Raw genomic sequence first — 21,288 nt, 5'->3', positions numbered from 1 at the left:
ATCATTATTGATAAGCTACCTCCTTATACTACATCATTATTGGTAAGATACCTCCTTATACTACATCATTATTGATAAGCTACCTCCTTATACTACATCATTATTGGTAAGCTACCTCCTTATACTACATCATTATTGATAAGCTACCTCCTTATACTACATCATTATTGATAAGCTACCTCCTTATAGTACATTATTATTGGTAAGCTACCTCCTTATACTACATCATTATTGATAAGCTACCTCCTTATACTACATCATTATTGATAAGCTACCTCCTTATACTACATCATTATTGATAAGCTACCTCCTTATACTACATCATTATTGATAAGCTACCTCCTTATAGTACATTATTATTGGTAAGCTACCTCCTTATACTACATCATTATTGATAAGCTACCTCCTTATACTACATCATTATTGATAAGCTACCTCCTTATACTACATCATTATTGGTAGGCTACCTCCTTAGTTTCTTTATTAGTTGTCATACAGAAATACAGAATACTTTGCATGAAATGTTTCTTTCTGTTTTGCTCCTGAGAGTGTGCTAAATAATAACAAGATTGTATAAAATAAGTATAATAAGTATAAAATAGAAAGTCAAGAAGTCAAGTACGTAAACAAGTGTAAACAACAAAATTGTTCAGTGTATCTATATATACAGTATGTACAGCTGGTACAAACAAAAGCGAGGTATAGCTTAGCTTGTGGTGCCACCTTGTAGTGGTGAGGTGCAATAAGGAATGAGAATGATGTGCAATTTCCTTACCAATAATATAAATATAAAGTGTAAAGTGTGTCTAAAGTGGTAAAGTGGGTGCTACAGTGTGTTGTTTATTTAAAGTGAGTGTATGTGTGCTGTGGGTGTGTTGATGGTTTGCTTATTGTTCATTGTTCATTGAGCATCCTGATGGCCTGGGGATAGAAGCTCCTTCTGAGTCTCTCTGTGCTTGCCATGAGACTCCGGTATCGCTTGCCTGACCGCAGCAGTTCAAAGAGGCAGTTGTTCGGGTGGCTGGAGTCCTTGATGATTCTCTTAGACTTGCCCCTGCACCGCTTGTTGTAAATGTTCTGGAGGGTGGGAAGCCCCCCTCCAATTGTGCGTTCGGCTGAACATGTCACTATTTGTAGTCTGCTACGGTCTTGTGCAGTGCTATTCCCAAACCAGGAGGTGATATTGCCAGTCAGGATGCTCTCTATTGTGCATGAGTAGAAGTTCTTGAGGATCTTCTGCCTCACGTTGAACTTCCTTAAGCGCCTAAAGGCCTCTGCATGCTACAGAAACTTCAGAGCAACTGCAACACAACATCGGCGCGATTTCAGCGTGGTTGTTTTAGAGGGTCTTGTAGACTGTGTTGCTTGGACGTTGCGTATATGTCCCCCAAATCTAACCTAAACAACCGTTGCGTTGATATTGCGTAGCAGTGATTGGTTGGTTAGCGAATGGGGGCGGGGCTGTCATAGAATAATATTAGTCCCGCAGAGAATAACATCCTCCATTGTTGTAGCCAGCGTTGACGCTAAATAATTAGCGTCACATAGCTCGCCTTTTTCTGAAAACCCAAGCACATATTGTTCCATAGCATACGCCTTCAGTTGATCATGACAAATCCTCTCTTACCTTGACGATTAAAAAGCCTCCATAATTTAGTAAATAAAGCTGTAGCCAGCCAGCTAGCATTGGGTCTATTCAAAATGCTATCCACATTAGCTACATAGCTAACCAAGTAAATACAATGGTATCCGTCCTGAGGTAACGTTTGCTAGTCGAAATGACTGGACACACACAGGGACAAGTTAAACATCAATCAATTAATTTATTCCAATAGGTAGTTTGAGCTGCATGTGAGCCGAGGTCCTCTCCATTGGAAACTAATGATGTTACGGTAACGTTAGCTCGAAAAGCACAGAAAGTTAAGCTGCTAGCAACAGACACTATAACACTTCCGGTCGGGGGTTTTCAAAATAAAAGAGCGACGTCTAAAATCACCGGAATTATTTTGTACATTATCTAACGTTAACACGAACCTAAACTAACTTTAGTTAAACTAACTTTGCGCGTCGATGTTGCAGAAGCATAAAGGCAGAGTGTCTAAAACACCGTTGCTTTGTCGATGTTGTGTTGCAGTTGCTCTGAAGTTTCTGTAGCATGCAGAGGCCTTAAGGAAGTAGAGGCGTTGTCGTGCCTTCTTCACAACACTGTCAATGTGTGTGGTCCATGTCAAGTCCTCGGATATGTGGACTCCTAAGTACTTATAACTGTTCACTCTCTCAACCGGTGCCCCGTCGATGCTGAGGGGGCTGTAGTCCCTGACCCCCGACCTCCTAAAGTCCACAATCATCTCTTTTGTTTTGCTGACGTTCAGGGAGAGGCAGTTCTCCTGACACCATCCCGCTAGAACCTTTACCTCTTACAGGTAGGCCCTCTCGTCGTTTGCAGAGATCAGGCCCACCACTACTGTGTCGTCAGCAAATTTGATGATTGTGTTGTTGTTCCGCTGTGCCACACAGTCAAGTGTGTACAGGGAGTAGAAGAGGGGACTCAGGACACAGCCCTGGGGGGCCCCTATGTTGAGGGTGATGGATGAGGAGGTGCAGTTGCCTGCTCTCACCACCTGGGGTCTGCCTTATACTACATCATTAGTGGAATGGAATTCTGGAACCTATGGAACCAGGTCTAGTGTTCCACGTTTTATCAGAACAGGGTAATTCTGCATTTTGCCAGTCCTTAAAACACTCCCTTCTGTTGCAGAGTTTAAGACCTTGATCTCCAACCTTTGTCAATCAAGTTGTACGTGTTTTAATTTATTTGTTATCCTTACTTTTTTCTTGTCTTGTTGTCTTATTGTTATGATTTTATATGCTGTGTGATTTTATATGCTGTGTGATTTTATATGCTGTGTGATTTTATATGCCTTTTTTTTTATAGCTTAACTCTGTATGTATACTCAACGTGATTGTAAATCAGGGAAACCTCAGTTGCCTTTTAAGTTTAAATAGAGGTTTGAAAGGAAATATGTATATTTGTGTTTATGGATGCATGTATGTGCGTGCGTGTGCGTGTGTGTGTGTGTGTGTGTGTGTGTGTGTGTGTGTGCGTGCGTGTGTGTGTGTGTGTGTGTGTGTGTGCGTGTGTGTGTGTGTGTGTGTGTGTGTGTGCGTGTGCATGTTCGTGTGCGTGTGCGTGTGCGTGTGTGTGTGTGTGTGTGTGTGTGTGTGTGTGTGTGTGTGTGTGTCTTCCAGAGCCCTACAGCCCAGCAGTGTGGGTGATGATGTTCGTGATGTGTCTGTCTGTGGTGGCCGTGACCGTCTTCATCTTTGAGTTCTTCAGCCCAGTGGGATACAACCGCAGTCTGCAGAGCGCGAAGAGTGAGACCCCCCCCCCCTTTCTGACTGACCTCCTTCTCCCCTGCAGCCCCACCCGTTCCCTCCGGTCCTCTTCCACTGCTTCCCTCACTGTCCCGTCATCCAAACTCAAAGGTTTTGGAGATCGGGCATTTTCACGAGCTGTAACTCCCTCCCTCAGACCATCAGAGACCCTCCCTCACTCTCCACCTTCAAATCCTGTCTCAAAACCTACCTGTTCTCCCAAGCATTCAACCTTCCCTACCCATAACCTCCCTCCTCCAACCTTTCGGCCCCCTCTCCCCTCCCCTACCCTCTCTGCCTCCCCTACCCTCCCCTCTCTGCTTCCCCTCCCCTACCCTCTCTCCCTCCCCTACCCTCTCTGCCTCCCCTCCCCTCTCTGCCTCCCCTCCCCTCTCTGCCTCCCCTCCTCTCTGCCTGCCCTCCCCTACCCTCTATGCCTCCCCTCCCCTACCCTCTCTGCCTCCCCTCCCCTCCCCTCTCTGCCTCCCCTCCCCTACCCTCTCTGCCTCCCCTACCCGCTCTGCCTCCCCTCCCCTCTCTGCCTCCCCTCCCCTCCCATCCCCTCTCTGCCTCCCTTCCTCTCTGCCTCCCCTCCCCTACCCTCTCTGCCTCCACTCCCCTCCCCTCTCTGCCTCCCCTCCCCTACCCTCTCTCCCTCCCCTACCCTTTCTGCCTCCCCTCCCCTCTCTGCCTCCCCTCCCCTCTCTGCCTCCCCTCCCCTCTCTGCCTCCCCTCCTCTCTGCCTGCCCTCCCCTACCCTCTCTGCCTCCCCTCCCCTCCCCTCTCTGCCTCCCCTCCCCTACCCTCTCTGCCTCCCCTCCCCTCTCTGCCTCCCCTCCCCTCCCCTCTCTGCCTCCCTTCCTCTCTGCCTCTCCTCCCCTACCCTCTCTGCCTCCCCTCCCCTCCCCTCTCTGCCTCCCCTCCCCTACCCTCTCTGCCTCCCCTCCCCTCTCTGCCCCCCCCCCCTAGTTGTCTGTTACTGTGGCTCTATGTTCCTGTGTGTTCATACTGTTCCCTGTTTCTGCTGTGGTTCTATGTTTCTTTTGTTTCTTTGTTTTTTCTTTCTGCCTGTTGTCAGCGACTTCGGGTTACTGAGAAGCGCTCTATAAAATAAATGAATTATTATTGTTAGTATTCTCTCTTCTCCTTTCTCTCTCTCTCTCTCTCTCTCTCTCTCTCTCTCTCTCTCTAGAGTTGGGTGGTTCAAAGTTCACCATAGGGAAGTCTATCTGGCTGCTGTGGGCGTTGGTCTTCAACAACTCTGTGCCTGTGGAGAACCCCAGGGGAACCACCAGCAAGATCATGGTGATTTATTGGTTTATTAACCCTAACCCAAGATTAAGTCCCTCTTCCTGGGGTGAGTTTAGGGGGGTCGTGGGGGGTGTCCGTGAGCCCAGTAAGGCCCACTCTATGTGGGTAGGCAGGCAGGCAACTCAGTGTTAGGGTTAGATCACTGTCATGAAGAGCGGGTACACTCCTGGAGTAACAATGCCTCTCTTAAGGTAGTGACTGTCAACCTAACCTGACCTCCACATGGGTGTGCAGGCCCCCAAGGTCCCCTGACCTCCACTCGGGTGTGCATGTATGCAGCAGAGCGAGGGGCAGTGGCGGGATTGCCCGAGACACTCTTAACCTGGCCAAACGGGGTCCCCGGGGGTCCTTATCGGCTCCCACGGGGGCACCCTTGGCCGGATCCATGCGGGCCTTCTACCCTGGGTACATATCGGCGTGTGGAAGCTTTTCCTAAATCACTTCCATCACCGAAAATGCTTAGAATCGGGACGGCGTGGAATAAACTTGCCGATTTGCACATGGCTCCCACGGGCCGAATATTGCCCCATCCTCTCGAGATTTAATGCACGGGTACATCTCGGCGTGTGGAAGCTTTTCCTAAATCACTTCCATCACCGTAAATGCTTAGAATCGGGACGGTGTGGAATAAACTCTGCGACTTTGCGACGGCTCCCACAGGGAAAATATTGCCCCAATCCCCGCGAGATTAAATCCACGGGTACCTCTCGGCGTGGGGAAGCTTTTCCTTTTTTATTTTTTTTGATCAAATTTTTTTATTATTAATTACATGAAACAAGACAACACAATAACCACAGTAACAAAAAACATAACTTCACAGGAGAATAACAACCAATAATAATACAGAATAATACAGAATAATAAATTATAAAGACAAAAAGAAAAAGAAACAGCGTCCAACCTATCAAATATAGATGGCTACTACAATAACAAAAGGTCTTCAAACATGCCAACCTTTCCCCACCTTTACAAAGTGGAGTGACTTAAAAGATTGTTTACGAGAGTGTTGCCGCAGATTTACTGTAGATAGCCTAGGTCCCTTACACATGTTCAAGACTGCCAAACTCGCAGAAGGTAAAGTGTAAGAAGAAAGAAAATCTTCCTCCAAGTTGGTTGACAGGTCAATCAGTCTGCCAACATTAGTCCCTTGGGGAGATGGCATGTGAATTGACATATAGCGCAGAATAGCTAAATATCAACCCCCCCTAAAATCCCCCCAGTCAAAGTTAAGAAGGACAAGACAAAAACCAAGACAGACAAGACATTTCCTCCCCCTCCCCAGAGACCGCCGGACCCCCCCGATCAAGCGCCCCAACCCCGCTCAGCCGCACACGGCGGTCTTTACCTTCTCAGCTGCTGCGAACCACAGGTCAATGCCAGCCTGCCCTACCCCAATCACCCGAGCCGTGGATATCTCAAGATAAATCACATCCAATAGAGTTAGGGACCAGTTAATCATTGTAAGCTTCTCAGGCTCCTTCCATCTCATTGCTATAAGCTTCTTCGCTGCTGTGACGCCCGCTAGGACAACCCTTTTTAGTTGAACGGACGCAGGTAGTGTCGTTATATCGTTCAGGAGTAGCGTAACAGCTGTGAATGGGATAGTTAAGCCACACAGATCTGAAAGTTTGTCTGTTATTGACCTCCAGAAGCGGGCCACTGGTGGGCAATCCCAATACATATGCATATAAGTGCCAGTGGCCTTTTGAGAGCACAAAGTGCACCGAGAGTCGGTTATCAGTCCCATAGCAAATAGCTTCCTAGGTGTAAGATAGGTCCTATGAATATAATTAAAATTAATTTGCTGGTGATTGGGGTTGCGGGAAGATAATGCCACATTTGCCCAAACATCATCCCAGTCAAACTCGGGGTCCAACTCCGGGATATCCACACGCCAGATTGTATCCAATGATACATTTTTATACGTGGATTGAATTAAGAGCGTATAAAAGTCTGAGACAAACCCTCTGGATGTCGTCCTGTCCACTATGAGCCTGAGGAAGGGGTGTGGGTGCAAAGCTTGAGCCCACGGTACGCCATGCGCCCTCAGTGCTGACCTTAGTTGAAGGTAAAGAAAGAAGGACTCGCCGGGAAGATCATAAAATTCTCTTAAGTCCTGAAACGCACGGAGGCCGTTCTTATCATAAATATCCTCCAGAGTATGCACTCCCCTCCTTTGCCATTGAGGAATATTAACCGGCTTGTGCCCAACAAGTAATTGCTGGTTATTAAAAATTGGAGAGTCCAGGTGCCATGGGCATTTAACCCCACACGACCTCTGTACATTACGCCACGTTTGGATCACGTGAGTTATGATCGGTCCATACCTCAGCCGGCATTTCGAAATAGAGACAGTGGAGTACACTACATCCTGCAATCTTAGCGGAGATACCGCCGCCGCTTCTAAGGAGCGCCACGATACAGCCTCTACAGGGTCTAGCCAGCACATCAGAGGTCTCAGTGAAAAGGACCAGAAATAAAGTTTAAAATCAGGGATTGCGAGGCCCCCATCTTGTTTTCTACGTTGAGTAGTAGCCCTTTTGATTCTCGGGCGTTTGTTATTCCAGATAAACTTAGATACCATCGATTGTACCTTGCGCCAGTGGTCTATTGGAGGGGGCAGGGGGAGCATTGAGCTAATAAAATTTATCCTAGGCAGGATGTTCATTTTGATTATGGAAGCCCGGGCTTGTAAGGAGTTAGGAAGGGACGACCACCTGTCTAGATCCTGGCGTATTTTATCATAAGTACCCGTGAAGTTGTACTTAGTAGTTTGGTTCAGCGTGGGGAATATCTCTATGCCCAAGTATTTAAAATGTTCTACTATGGGGATATCAGCTGGTAGTCGTACCGCCTTGGCCAGCTCATTAAGAGGTAGGCAGGCTGATTTGTTCCAGTTAATCTTAAAGCCTGACAATTTACCAAAGTCGTCGATTATCCTCAATAATTTTGTGGCCGACCGGGAGGGGTCGTCCATGAAAATCAGCAGGTCATCCGCATAGAGAGCAATTTTGTGTGGAGTATTATTGACCATTATGGGGACGATGTCCTCCGATTGCCTAATAAATTGGGCCAAAGGTTCGAGGGAAAGCGCGAACAGTCCTGGGCTCAGAGGACAACCCTGTCTAGAAGATCTGGAGACTGGAAAGAGTGTGGAACAGTTTTTGCCTGTCAGTATCATCGCAGACGGCGAGGCATACAGGACTTTAATCATGTGAATAAAACTCTTCCCAAGACCCATGACCTCAAGTACCTTCCACAGGTATGACCACTCAAGTCTGTCAAACGCCTTCATGGCATCCAAAGACAGAACTGTGGATGGAGTTGTATTGTCTTTACTGTTATCGATTACATGCAACAGCCTCCTAAGATTATCTGCAGCCAGACGCCCCGGGATAAAACCAGTTTGATCGCAGTGTACCAATACAGACATAAATCTCTGCAGGCGACGGGCCAGCACCTTGGCAAACACTTTTAAATCGGCCCCGAGAAGACTCAAGGGTCTATAGCTACCACAATCATTGGGATCTTTGTCCTTCTTGAGAAGTAAAGAAATCAACGCCATATTGACATCTCTTGAGAACTCCCCTTGTTCGATAGCGTAATTGATCATATCGAGCATCAATGGACCCAGTTGGTCCCAGAAAGCTAAATACACTTCGGGTGGAATACCATCCCAGCCTGGTGCCTTACCCCTCTGCATTTCAACAATCATCTCCCTCAATTCCACGAGAGTAATCGGTCTCCCCAGTTCCTTGGCCTCTTCCTCAGAAATGTGGGGTATCTCAAGCCCGCCAATGAACGATTCAAATTTAGAGTCATCAAGATTACCCTCTGAGCTATATAACTGTGAGTAAAACTCTTTAAAAGTGTCATTGATCTTTTTCGAATCAGTAGTGACTGCACCCTGGCTCGTCCTGATCGAGGGGATATCCGAGAAATGATCATTTGAGCGTATTTTCATTGCCAATAGATGGCTAGGTCTGGAGCCGTGAAAGTAGTAATTTAGTCTTGTCCTATGTATCAAGAACTCAGACTGTTGTTTAAGTATGGAGTTTATTTCTTTTTTGATTATCTTACGTTGTGTGTTTAGTCGTTCACTATAGTTAGTTTGCAAGGATGCGTATAGGTCCGCATATAATGTTTCCAATCCTTCTAGCTTTTTTGACCGGGATTTTCGCAAATTGGAGGCAAATAGTGTGACATGACCCCTGATAAATCCTTTCAATGCGTTCCACAGGACCCTAGGGTCCTCTACTGTGCCAACGTTGATCTGCAAAAATTCAGCTAGTTTACTCCTGAACTCAGAACAGAAGTCATCGTTCTTAAGCAAGGTCGAATTAAAACGCCATCTGGGAGCTCTTGCGGAGAGCCTGCCAAAGGTTGCCGTAAGGAAAATCCCCTTGTGGTCCGAGAGAGCCAAGGGAACCAATGAGACATCGAAACTATCAAACATATTAGGGGACGCGAATGCATAGTCAATTCGAGAGAAGCTTTTGTGTCTGGCTGACAGGTGAGAGTAATCTTTGAGGGTGGGGTTGGATAAGCGCCAAAGGTCTGTGAGCCCCGTGTCCTGGGCCCACATCCTGAGGGCCTTAGAGGCCCGTTTTTGGTCGCTCGTTTCAGAGGGCCCGGACCTATCCATCTCCGCATCCCAGCACGCATTAAAATCGCCACCCACAATGAGAGCGTATCCATTAAGTTCCAACATATTCTTCGTGATTGTATTATAGAACGCTGAATCAAATGTGTTAGGAGCATACAATGCTATTATAGCCATCTTCCTATGCGAGAATTCAACTTTTGCTATAGTAATCCTTCCCTCCGTGTCCGACCATACATCTAGGACTTTGATATCAGGGTTACGTCTTGCAACTATGACGACTCCTTTCGTCTTATCATCGGCTGAGGATGAGGAGATAACGTGATATTGCCGATTTGCCAGTCTTGACACGTCACCTACCAATAAATGCGTCTCACTAAGGAGAGCAAGGTCAATATTTCTCCTCTTCAATAGCCAAAGGACACTGGCACGCTTGTGTGGGGCGTTAAGCCCTCCTGCGTTCCAAATTAAAATATTCAATTTAGCCATGGTCGAGCTTGTCTAAATGCGTAGAGAACATACCAGTGCAGCCAGGCTGAGTACAGAGGCGCTGATCCAGGCGGGCCCAGACGGTCAATCCCAGGAGTTCAGAAGAGGAACAATTACACACATATAAGACAACAGTACATAAAACACATAAAAATACCACCCCAGCTACAACCCCCCCTCCTTCTACTCTAAACCCTAACCCACCCGTCCTATTATAAGCCCTCCTATACCCACTCTCCAGTCCCCACCCTATGCCCCATCCACTGAGGATGGTCATCTTCCTATCACTTCCCACTAGAGACATGGATCCAATAAGACGCTCCCCACTCCAACCCCCCTCTAGATAAACCCCTGAGTAAACCCCCACTAGTCCAATAAACACAAATAATAATAAAAATAAAATTCAATAAAGATATCGGTCGAAAACCACCTGAGCCTTGGCCCCAACATGAGACAACCATAATGGTAAAAATAGCCATTATTAAATAATAACTCCACATCAACCTGCAACCCTCTATGTTATAGCCCAAATGGGTACAGGAAAATTCCAAACAAAATTAAATTAAAGCATCCCAGCCGATAGTCTAAGGCAGGATCGGGTCACAGGTTAATGGTGCAAAATTGTGTGAACAATGTCAATTAAACAATGACAATAATAAGAAAGGGAAAAAAAGGGGTTATGGTCAAAGTGCACCCCTGTAGCAGTCCCTCTGATCAGGCACAACGGCTGAAATGACATAACCTATGTAAGAAAAGCATTAAACACATTAATTAATCCGGGGATGGTAATAGGCAATATCTGACACAACCCGTTATCATCTATTGTTTCAATAAAGATATCGGTCGAAAACCACCGTGAGCCTAGGACTTAACATGAGATAACTTATAATGGAAAAAAGAAATTACAAAATAAATTTAAATATAGTCATTATTATATAACAACTCAACATCAACCCTGCAACCATCTATTTCGGAGTCTGCGCATCAACGACGCAATGTTATAGCACCAATGGACAAAGGAAAAATCCAAAACAAAATTAAATTAGAGTATACCAGCGGGTAGTCTAAGGTAGGATCGGGTTCCAGGTAAATTGTGCAAACAAATGCCATTTAACAACGACAATAATAAGAAGGGGAAAAAGGGGTTATGGTCAAAGTGCACATCTGTAACAGTCCCTCTGATCAGGCACAATCAAACACATTCATTAACCCGGGGATGATAATAGGCAATATCTGACAAAACCTGTTATCATATCTTGTTAATATACATATTCAACCGATCCTCTCCTACCGGAGCCCAAAGCTCAAAACAGCATGGATATAAAAATAACAGCATACAAGAATTTAGTTAAGGACCCGACCACCGTTGGATTGTGCGAGCCGATCACACTTATACAGCAACAACAACCAAAGTGCGTCACTATTAACGGGTCTCGAACGACTTCACGCAGGCGATAGACGCAGCCCGCTAGCTAGCCCGAGGCTAGCGCGTGAGCTAGTGATGAATCCGGATAGCACGTTAGAGTTTGTTATGTACATTGTTCAGCTAGCTCGCTAGCTTCCAAAGAGGCGATACACAAGTACGATCATGAGGTCAGCATTAGCAAGTAACAGAAGTCATTGGGAAGTCCCGCTAGTTGGATGGGCAGTGGACAGTTAGAGTGTCTGGGCATGACAGCAAGTATTTGTGAATAGTCGGCCTAATCAATGTATATAGGCCCACACCGCCAAGTCACTCACCCGACATAGATATCAAGCAACAGTCTCGGGTATCCCCGCGAGATATTCCTTCGCTTTAGCCAACGACCAAAATGAACGCAGACCATCGACCTTCTCCAACACAGATAATTTCGCGGGAGCGAATAGCGTGGGCCTCAGGCCTAGTTTCCATAGCCTAGACAGGACCACCTTGTATTCGCCTCTCTGTGCTTGAACCTCCGGCGTAAAGACTTCGAAAATGGCCACTTTGTGATCGCCAAGCCTCAGATTACCCCTTCTGGTACGAGCCGACCGCATGATGAGTTCTCTCTGCTGAAGCCTGTTCAGCTTGACTATGATGGGCCTCGGCTCTTTGTTCATGCCGGGAGAAAACCTGCCCGCCCTGTAGGCCGACTCACAGACAGGAGGCGAAGGGAGGACGTCAGCTCCTAGTATTTTCTGCAGCAGTTCGGGCATGGTCTCAGAGAGACGGCCTTCACCGCTGGCCTCCGGTACTCCAACAATCCTGACGTTGTGGCGTCTATCCCGGGACTGCATCTCCTCCATTGCCGACTGTAGTTTGTTGACTTCAGCCTGCCTAGCCAGCAGGGCGGACTCGAGACCCACCATTTTCTCGCCCTGTAATGATACCTCCGTCGTTAGCATGGCTAGTTCGTTAGCATTAGCCGAGGAGACAGCGTGCATCGACTCCATCTTGTCTATCAGCAGGACTACCGCCAGCCGTATCTCTTCTGATATCTCACGATGGAGGTTGACACAAAAATCCGCCAACACTTTCTTCTGTGCTTCAGCGAAGCGTGTCTCAGAGTCTGCGTGTAGCTTGGTCATGACCAAGAGCACAGCTTCGCTTATCTCCCCGACACCGGGCGACGATGCGGCCAGGCCCGGTGGTGGTGGTTTGCTGGTTGGGGCGCTCATAGCTCTGGTTTCCACCCCCGTCATCGCAGAAAGTCGAAAAAAAGTCGACGACAGTATACTAAACACGACGACCTAGCAAACAGATAAAAAACAAATGAAAATAAAATAAAGACTAATTGGGAGAAACGTATATTCAGCACGGTAGAAGGGAGCTCATGTGAAACACGTCTACTCCATGATCGCTCAGCTCCGCCCTCTGTGGGGAAGCTTTTCCTAAAGCACTTCCCGCATCGAAAACGAAATCGCGTGATTTTCAAAACGCTGTATATAGTGAGCCTATTATAGGATCCACGCGAGCTTTCTACCGTGGGTACATCTCGGCGTCCCGCAACTATTACTCATTCACATGTAGCCCTGAAAACGCTTAGAAAAGGAAAGCCGACAAGGGTCAATAAACTCGCCGAAACGGCAAAGTGTGCCACGGGCACCGCGTGATTCCGTTCCGCGTGAAAATATTCCCGGCCATAGAGGAGACCGTGGGACACCTTTTTACAACCGGATATGTGTCTTGACTTTGCTCCCACGCGGCGCGCAAAATCACGCAAGGAAAAAGCGGACATGGCCAAACGAAAGAAAGTGCTCTGGGGGGGAACTCTCCCCCACGGCCCTCGAAAATCGGCCTTCCGGCCTATGTCATGCGCAGGGGGGTACTCACAACCAGGTTCCATCCCGAGTATATGAGAGGACTCCGGAGAGAGCTCCAGGAGCCAGGAGAGAGGATGAAAACCCGCCGTTCGTGCCCGACTGACGGGACCCTCATCCCGGATCGGATTTTTCCGACGAATACCCCCAAAACATGGAGGTCCCGAAAATGTTTTTAAACTCAGAAAAGTTTTTTAATACGTTTTTTTTTATATAATTTTTTTTTCATAAAAAAACTTTTTTTTGACAAAAAAGTGAAAAACGTTGTTTTTCAGTCCCATTTCGGGGAAAGTGGTCCAGGGTGGTCGGATCGACTCAGGGACAAAAACGACCACCCCGAGAGGTCGGTCTTAAATTTCTTAGAGGGACAAGTGGTGTTCAGCCACACGAAATTGAGCAATAACAGGTCTGTGATGCCCTTAGATGTCCGGGGCTGCACGCGCGCCACAATGAGTGGATCAGCGTGTGTCTACCGCTCGCCGAGAGGCGTGGGTAACCCACTGAACCCCACTCAAGATAGGGATTGGGGATTGCAATTATTTCCCATCAACAAGGAATTCCCAGTAAGCGCGGGTCATAAGCGCGCGTTGATTAAGTCCCTGCCCGTCGCTACTACCGATTGGATGGCTTAGTGAGGTCCTCGGATCGGCCCCGCTGAGGTCGGTCACGGCCCTGGCGGAGCGCCGGGAAGACGATCAAACTTGACTATCTAGAGGAAGTAAAAGTCGTAACAAGGTTTCCGTAGGTGAACCTGCGGAAGAATCGGCCACGGAGCACGAGCTTCATGGCGGGAGGTGGTTGCGTTTGGAAACAACTCTGCGGGTCACGTATTCCATTCGGTCTGTGTGGGTGTCCGATGCGTTCACTGGGGCCCAGGGCTCCGCGCCGACGGGCTAGGTTGGTCGTTTTTGTCCCCGAGTCGATCCGACCACCCTGGACCACTTTTCCCGAAATGGGACTGAAAAGCACGAACTGCGGGTTTTCAGCCTCTCTCCTGGCTCCTGGAGCTCTCGCCGGAGTCCTCTCATATACTCGGGATGGAACCTGTCTGTGAGTACCCCCTGCGCACGACATAGCGGAGGAAGGCCCATTTTCGAGGGCTGTGGGGGAGAGTTCCCCCCCAGATTTTGCGCGCCGCGTGGGAGCAAATTCGGGACACATATCCGGTTGCAAAAAGGTGTCCCACGGTCTCCTCTATGGCCGGGAATATTTTCACGCGGAACGGAATCACGCGGCGCCCGTGGCACACTTTGTCGTTTCTGCGAGTTTATTGACCCTTGTCAGCTTTCTTTTTCTAAGCCTTTTCGGGGCTATATGTGAATGGGGAATAATTGCGGGACGCCGAGATGTACCCACGGTAGAAAGCTCGCGTGGATCCTATAATAGGCTCACTATATACAGCGTTTTGAAAATCACGCGAAACGGTCATGGTCGCGAAAACGGTTCCCCTCGTTTTCGATGTGGGAAGTGATTTAGGAAAAGCTTCCCCACGCCGAGAGGTACCCGTGGATTTAATCTTGCGAGGATTGGGCCAATATTTTCCCCATGGGAGCCGTCGCAAAGTCGGCAAGTTTATTCCACGCCGTCGGTGATGGAAGTGATTTAGGAAAAGCGTCCACACGCCGAGATGTACCCGTGCATCACATCTCGAGAGGATGGGGGTGTGTTCTCTGTCCTGGTGGCAGAGCTGGGGGTGTGTTCTCTGTCCTGGTGGCAGAGCTGGGGCTGTGTTCTCTGTCCTGGTGGCAGAGCTGGGGGTGTGTTCTCTGTCCTGGTGGCAGAGCTGGGGGTGTGTTCTCTGTCCTGGTGGCAGAGCTGGGGGTGTGTTCTCTGTCCTGGTGGCAGAGCTGGGGGTGTGTTCTCTGTCCTGGTGGCAGAGCTGGGGGTGTGTTCTCTGTCCTGGTGGCAGAGCTGGGGGTGTGTTGTTGTGTTGTTGTGTTGTTGTGTTGTTGTGTTGTTGTGTTGTTGTGTTGTTGTGTTGCTGTGTTGTTGTGTTGTTGTGTTGTTGTGTTGTTGTGTTGCTGTGTTGTTGTGTTGTTGTGTTGTTGTGTTGTTGTGTTGCTGTGTTCTCTCTCCTCACGGCTCTTCTGTCTCTCGGCCCTCAGGTGTTGGTCTGGGCCTTCTTCGCGGTCATCTTCCTGGCCTCCTACACAGCTAACCTGGCGGCGTTCATGATCCAGGAGGAATACATCGACACTGTGTCAGGACTGTCCGACAAAAAGGTACACAGAGCAGTATCCTCACTGACCCTGGGTCTGTGCTCTCAGAGCAGCATCCTCACTGACCCTGGGTCTGTGCTCTCAGAGCAGCATCCTCACTGACCCTGGGTCTGTGCTCTCAGAGCAGCATCCTCACTGACCCTGGGTCTGTGCTCTCAGAGCAGCATCCTCACTGACCCTGGGTCTGTGCTCTCAGAGCAGCATCCTCACTGACCCTGGGTCTGTGCTCTCAGAGCAGCATCCTCACTGACCCTGGGTCTGTCCTCTCAGAGCAGCATCCTCACTGACCCTGGGTCTGTGCTCTCAGAGCAGCATCCTCACTGACCCTGGGTCTGTCCTCTCAGAGCAGTATCCTCACTGACCCTGGGTCTGTGCTCTCAGTTCCAGCAGCCCACAGAGCAGTACCCCCCCCTCCGCTTCGGGACCGTCCCCAACGGCAGCACGGAGGAGAACATCCGCTCCAACTATCCCAACATGCACCAGTTCATGATCCGCAACAACCAGAAGGGAGTGGAGGAGGCCATCGAGAACCTAAAGACCGGGTGAGTCGAGTGGAACCCTGACCCATCGAGAACCTGAAGATCGGGTGAGTCGAGTGGAACCCTGACCCATGGAGAACCTGAAGACCGGGTGAGTAGAGTGGAACCCTGACCCATGGAGAACCTGAAGACCGGGTGAGTAGAGTGGAACCCTGACCCATGGAGAACCTGAAGACCGGGTGAGTCCAGTGGAACCCTGACCCATGGAGAACCTGAAGACCGGGTGAGTAGAGTGGAACCCTGACCCATGGAGAACCTGAAGACCGGGTGAGTAGAGTGGAACCCTGACCCATGGAGAACCTGAAGACCGGGTGAGTCGAGTGGAACCCTGACCCATGGAGAACCTGAAGACCGGGTGAGTCGAGTGGAACCCTGACCCATGGAGAACCTGAAGACCGGGTGAGTCGAGTGGAACCCTGACCCATCGAGAACCTGAAGACCGGGTGAGTCGAGTGGAACCCTGACCCATGGAGAACCTGAAGACCGGGTGAGTCGAGTGGAACCCTGACCCATGGAGAACCTGAAGACCGGGTGAGTAGAGTGGAACCCTGACCCATGGAGAACCTGAAGACCGGGTGAGTCGAGTGGAACCCTGACCCATGGAGAACCTGAAGACCGGGTGAGTCCAGTGGAACCCTGACCCATGGAGAACCTGAAGACCGAGTGAGTCGAGTGGAACAGAGTAGAATAGAACAGAGTACAGTATAGTACAGTAGTGCAGAGTAGAGTAGAGTAGAATAAACAGAGTAGAATATAACAGAGTGGAATAGAACAGAGTAGAATATAACAGAGTGGAATAGAACAGAGTAGAATATAACAGAGTGGAATAGAACAGAGTGGAACAGAGTAGAATATAACAGAGTGGAATAGAATAAACAGAGTAGAATAGAACAGAGTGGAATAGAACAGAGTGGAACAGAGTAGAATATAACAGAGTGGAATAGAATAAACAGAGTAGAATAGAACAGAGTGGAATAGAACAGAGTGGAACAGAGTAGAATAGAACAGAGTAGAATAGAACAGAGTGGAATAGAACAGAGTAGAATAGAACAGAGTGGAATATAACAGAGTGGAATAGAACAGAGTGGAATAGAAAAGAGTGGAATAGAACAGAGTAGAGTGGAACAGAGTAGAATAGAACAGAGTGGAATAGAAAAGAGTGGAATAGAACAGAGTAGAGTGGAACAGAGTAGAATAGAACAGAGTAGAGTGGAACAGAGTAGAATAAAGCAGAGTACAGTATAGTACAGTAGTGAAGAGTGGAATAGAATAAACAAAGTAGAGTAGCAGAGTAGAGTAGAATAAAATAAATATAGAGTAGAATACATTAGAGTAGTAGAATATAATACAATACAATACAATATTGCAGACTTCATGTGTTGATTGATGGTTACATTCTGTGTCTGGCCTCAGCTGTAACTCGTTCTCCAGAGATCATTGCCCTCATTTGCAACAACTTGGAGACACTCAGACAAAACTGACGTGAGACTAAACACAAGAAAAACATTCTCGAGGCGGCTGGGTGGCGCAGCGGACATTGCGCTTGTCACCAACGCAAGAGACACCGGTTTAGAATCCGGCTGTCGGCGTTGCCTCCGGCTTGGGCCGGCCGTCATACTAACTCAATTGGCAGAGTTAGCGGGTGGGAAGTCGAAGGGTGGTAGTCTGGTCGTTGTGAACAGCGACTCCTACAGGTCGGTCAGGGCGCCTGCACAGCAAAGTCAGGAAAATGGCCGTGGGCAGTGTGAGCCTCCCACACGTTACTCCTCGCCAAATGAGAGTCCGCGCTGGCAGGTGAAAAGATGTGACGGGCTGCCTCCACATGTATCGGAGGGGACATGTGATGCAAGGCTTCTATCCTCCCTACAATCGGCCAGTGGGGGGCATATGCGAGCAACGATCAGGACAGGGGAGGGGAGAATTGGCACGAGAGGTAAATTGGGATGGGAAAAAAAAATCACAGAAAAAAGGAGGAGAAAAAAAGTAGATAAAAAAAAAAAAAAAACATTCTCGGCGAAAACAGTTCCAACCTGAAACGAGGTGGTCATGGTTCTTCAGCGTACATGTGTGATGAGAACACCCCTCTTCAGTGCATGTGGAAGGTCATGGTTCTTCACCGTACATGTGTGATGAGAACACCCCTCTTCAGTGCGTGTGGAAGGTCATGGTTCTTCACCGTACATGAGTGATGAGAACACCCCTCTTCAGTGCATGTGGAAGGTCATGGTTCTTCACCGTACATGTGTGACGAGAACACCCCTCTTCAGTGCGTGTGGAAGGTCATGGTTCTTCAGCGTACATGTGTGATGAGAACATCCCTCTTCAGTGCGTGTAGAAGGTCATGGTTCTTCAGCGTACATGTGTGATGAGAACATCCCTCTTCAGTGCGTGTGGAAGGTCATGGTTCTTCACCGTACATGAGTGATGAGAACATCCCTCTTCAGTGCGTGTGGAAGGTCATGGTTCTTCAGCGTACATGTGTGATGAGAACATCCCTCTTCAGTGCGTGTGGAAGGTCATGGTTCTTCAGCGTACATGTGTGATGAGAACATCCCTCTTCAGTGCGTGTGGAAGGTCATGGTTCTTCACCGTACATGAGTGATGAGAACATCCCTCTTCAGTGCGTGTGGAAGATCGCTCCGTGTGTTTTGGGGCAACTTTGTCAGAAAGTGAAGCGACTCTGCGAGTTGGTTCTTCAAAGCAGCAGACCTCGCTCCTCCCTCTCTCCCTCCCTCCCTCCCTCCCTCCCTCCCTCCCTCCCTCCCTCCCTCCCTCCCTCCCTCCCTCCCTCCCTCCCTCCCTCCCTCCCTCCCTCCTCTCCCTCCCTCCTCCCTCCCTCCCTCCCTCCCTCCTCCTCCTCCTCCTCGCTCCTCCCTCTCTCCCTCCTCCCTCTCTCCCTCCTCCTCCCTCCCTCCTCGCTCCTCTCTCTCTCCCTCCTCCTCCCTCCTCCTCCCTCCCTCCCTCCCTCCTCGCTCCTCCCTCTCTCCTCCTCCTCCTCCCTCCCTCCCTCCTCGCTCCCTCCCTCTCTCCTCCTCCTCCCTCTCCTCCCTCCCTCGCTCTCTCTCTCCTCCTCCTCCCTCTCTCCTCCCCCTCCCTCCCTCTCCCCCTCCTCCTCCCTCCCTCTCTCCCTCATCCTCCCTCCCTCCCTCCTCCTCCCTCCCTCCCTCCCTCCTCGCTCCTCCCTCTCTCCCTCCTCCTCCCTCTCTCCCTCCTCCTCCCTCTCTCCCTCCCTCCCTCCCTCCCTCCCTCCCTCCCTCCCTCCCTCCCTCCTCCTCCCTCCCTCCCTCCCTCCTCGCTCCTCCCTCCCTCCCTCCCTCCCTCCCTCCCTCCCTCCCTCCCTCCTCCCTCCCTCCTCCTCCCTCCCTCCCTCCCTCGCTCCTCCCTCCCTCCCTCCCTCCCTCCCTCCTCCCTCCCTCCCTCCCTCCTCCCTCCTCCCTCCCTCCCTCCTCGCTCCTCCCTCTCCCTCCTCCTCCCTCTCTCCCTCCTCCTCCCTCCCTCTCTCCTCCTCCTCCCTCCCTCCCTCCCTCCTCGCTCCTCCCTCTCTCCCTCCTCCTCCCTCTCTCCCTCCTCCTCCCTCTCCTCCCCTCCTCCTCCCTCCCTCCCTCCCTCCTCCTCCCTCCCTCCCTCCCTCCTCGCTCCTCTCTCTCTCCCTCCCTCCTCCCTCCCTCCCTCCCTCCCTCCCTCCCTCCCTCCCTCCCTCCCTCCCTCCCTCCCTCCCTCCCTCCCTCCCTCTCCCTCCCTCCTCCTCCAACTCTCCCTCCTCCTCCCTCCCTCCCTCCCTCTCTCCCTCCTCCTCCCTCCCTCCCTCCCTCCTCGCTCCTCCTCCTCCTCCCTCCCTCCCTCCCTCCCTCCTCCTCCCTCCTCCCTCCCTCCCTCCCTCCCTCTCTCTCCCTCCTCCCTCCCTCCCTCTCTCCCTCCTCCCTCCCCTCCCTCCCTCCCTCCTCCTCCCTCCCTCCATCCCTCCTCCCTCTCTCCCTCCTCCTCCATCTCTCCCTCCTCCCTCCCTCCCTCCCTCCCCCTCCTCCTCCCTCCCTCCCTCTCTCCTCCTCCTCCTCCCTCTCTCCCTCCTCCTCCCTCTCTCCCTCCTCCTCCCTCCCTCTCCCCCTCCTCCCCTCCCTCCCTCCCTCCTCGCTCCTCCCTCTCTCCCTCCTCCTCCCTCTCTCCTCTCCTCCCTCCCTCCCTCCCTCCCTCCCTCCTCCCTCCCTCCCTCCTCGCTCCTCTCTCTCTCCCCCGGCTGAGTCGTCGCTCCCACATCTCTTTTTCAATTACCACCAGATGCTCTCCCCCGCCGCAGCCTGTGAGCACAGGGATCTCTCTGGTCGCTGACGCACACTGCTACCTGTCCAACCCAATGGAGAATAAAAACCCATAACCACTATCTTGCACTTGCATTTACATTTACATTTAGTCATTTAGCTGACGCTTTTATCCAAAGCGACTTACAGTTCTGTGCGACAAGTCATCAGGAAAGGGTACAACTCCTTCCTGATGCCTTTTTTTCGCTGAAGTTTTTTTAAGTTAGATTGCAAGGGTAGACTTACTTAGAAATGCTGTCTGATCCTCTTGACTGAATCGTTGCTCTCTGCAGGCCAACTGCGCTCTGAGTGCCTCTTGTGCGCGTGTGAGCCCGTTATAACTGCGCTCCTGAAGGGGCGGTCGGGTGGCGTAGCGGCGATTGCGCTCGTCACTGTGGTCTCGACTCCCGGAGTCAGCATTGCCTGCGGCTTGGGCCAGCCGTCATACTAACTCGTTTGGCTGAGTTAGGGGGAGGGAAGTCGTGGGTGGGAATCTGGCGTTGTGGACAGCGACGCCTACAGGTCAGGTCTGGACGCTTGCTCAGCGAAAGGCAGGAAGTGGTGAAGGCAGCGTGACCTCCCGCACGTTACGCTTCACCAATGAGAGTCCTCGCTGCCAGGTGAGAAGAGAGCCACTGGCTGTCGCCGCACGTGTCGGAGGAAGCATGTGGTAGACTTCAGGGTTCCCTGTACCGACCAGTAGGGGGACATGCGCACAACGACCAGGTAGGGGAGGGGGGGAATTGGCATAACGACTAAATTGGGACAGGGAGAAAAACATAGAAAATCAGGCGGAGAAAAAGAGGATAAAAAAATAATAACTGCGCTCCTGTTGGGTTGTTGGGTTGTTCAGTCATTAACCATGGCTTCAGTGGATAACCCCAGTAATAACATTACAATTGAATTAAATTAAATTAGGACTGAATGGGTGACGCTCACCAATAAGCCACCCGTCTCCAACAGCGTCCCCATGGACACGACGGCCCACAGAACTGCATCGCAGATGATCTGTACATTGACCGAGTAGAATCTCTTTCTATTCACATAACTGAACTCGTTGATTGATGGAGCTTTGACAGCTATGGGTACATTCTGTTGCTCCGATGATGTTGGGTGATGCCTGAGTGATCTCCAATCTCACGCTGCATGAGAAGAAGCCGGGGTGGAGAGGACTTGAA

This window comes from Notolepis coatsorum (genome assembly GCF_963971535.1).
Source record: "Notolepis coatsorum genome assembly, contig: SUPER_13_unloc_1, whole genome shotgun sequence".
Lineage (NCBI taxonomy): Eukaryota > Metazoa > Chordata > Actinopteri > Aulopiformes > Paralepididae > Notolepis > Notolepis coatsorum.
This window is presented reverse-complemented; position numbering follows the sequence as displayed.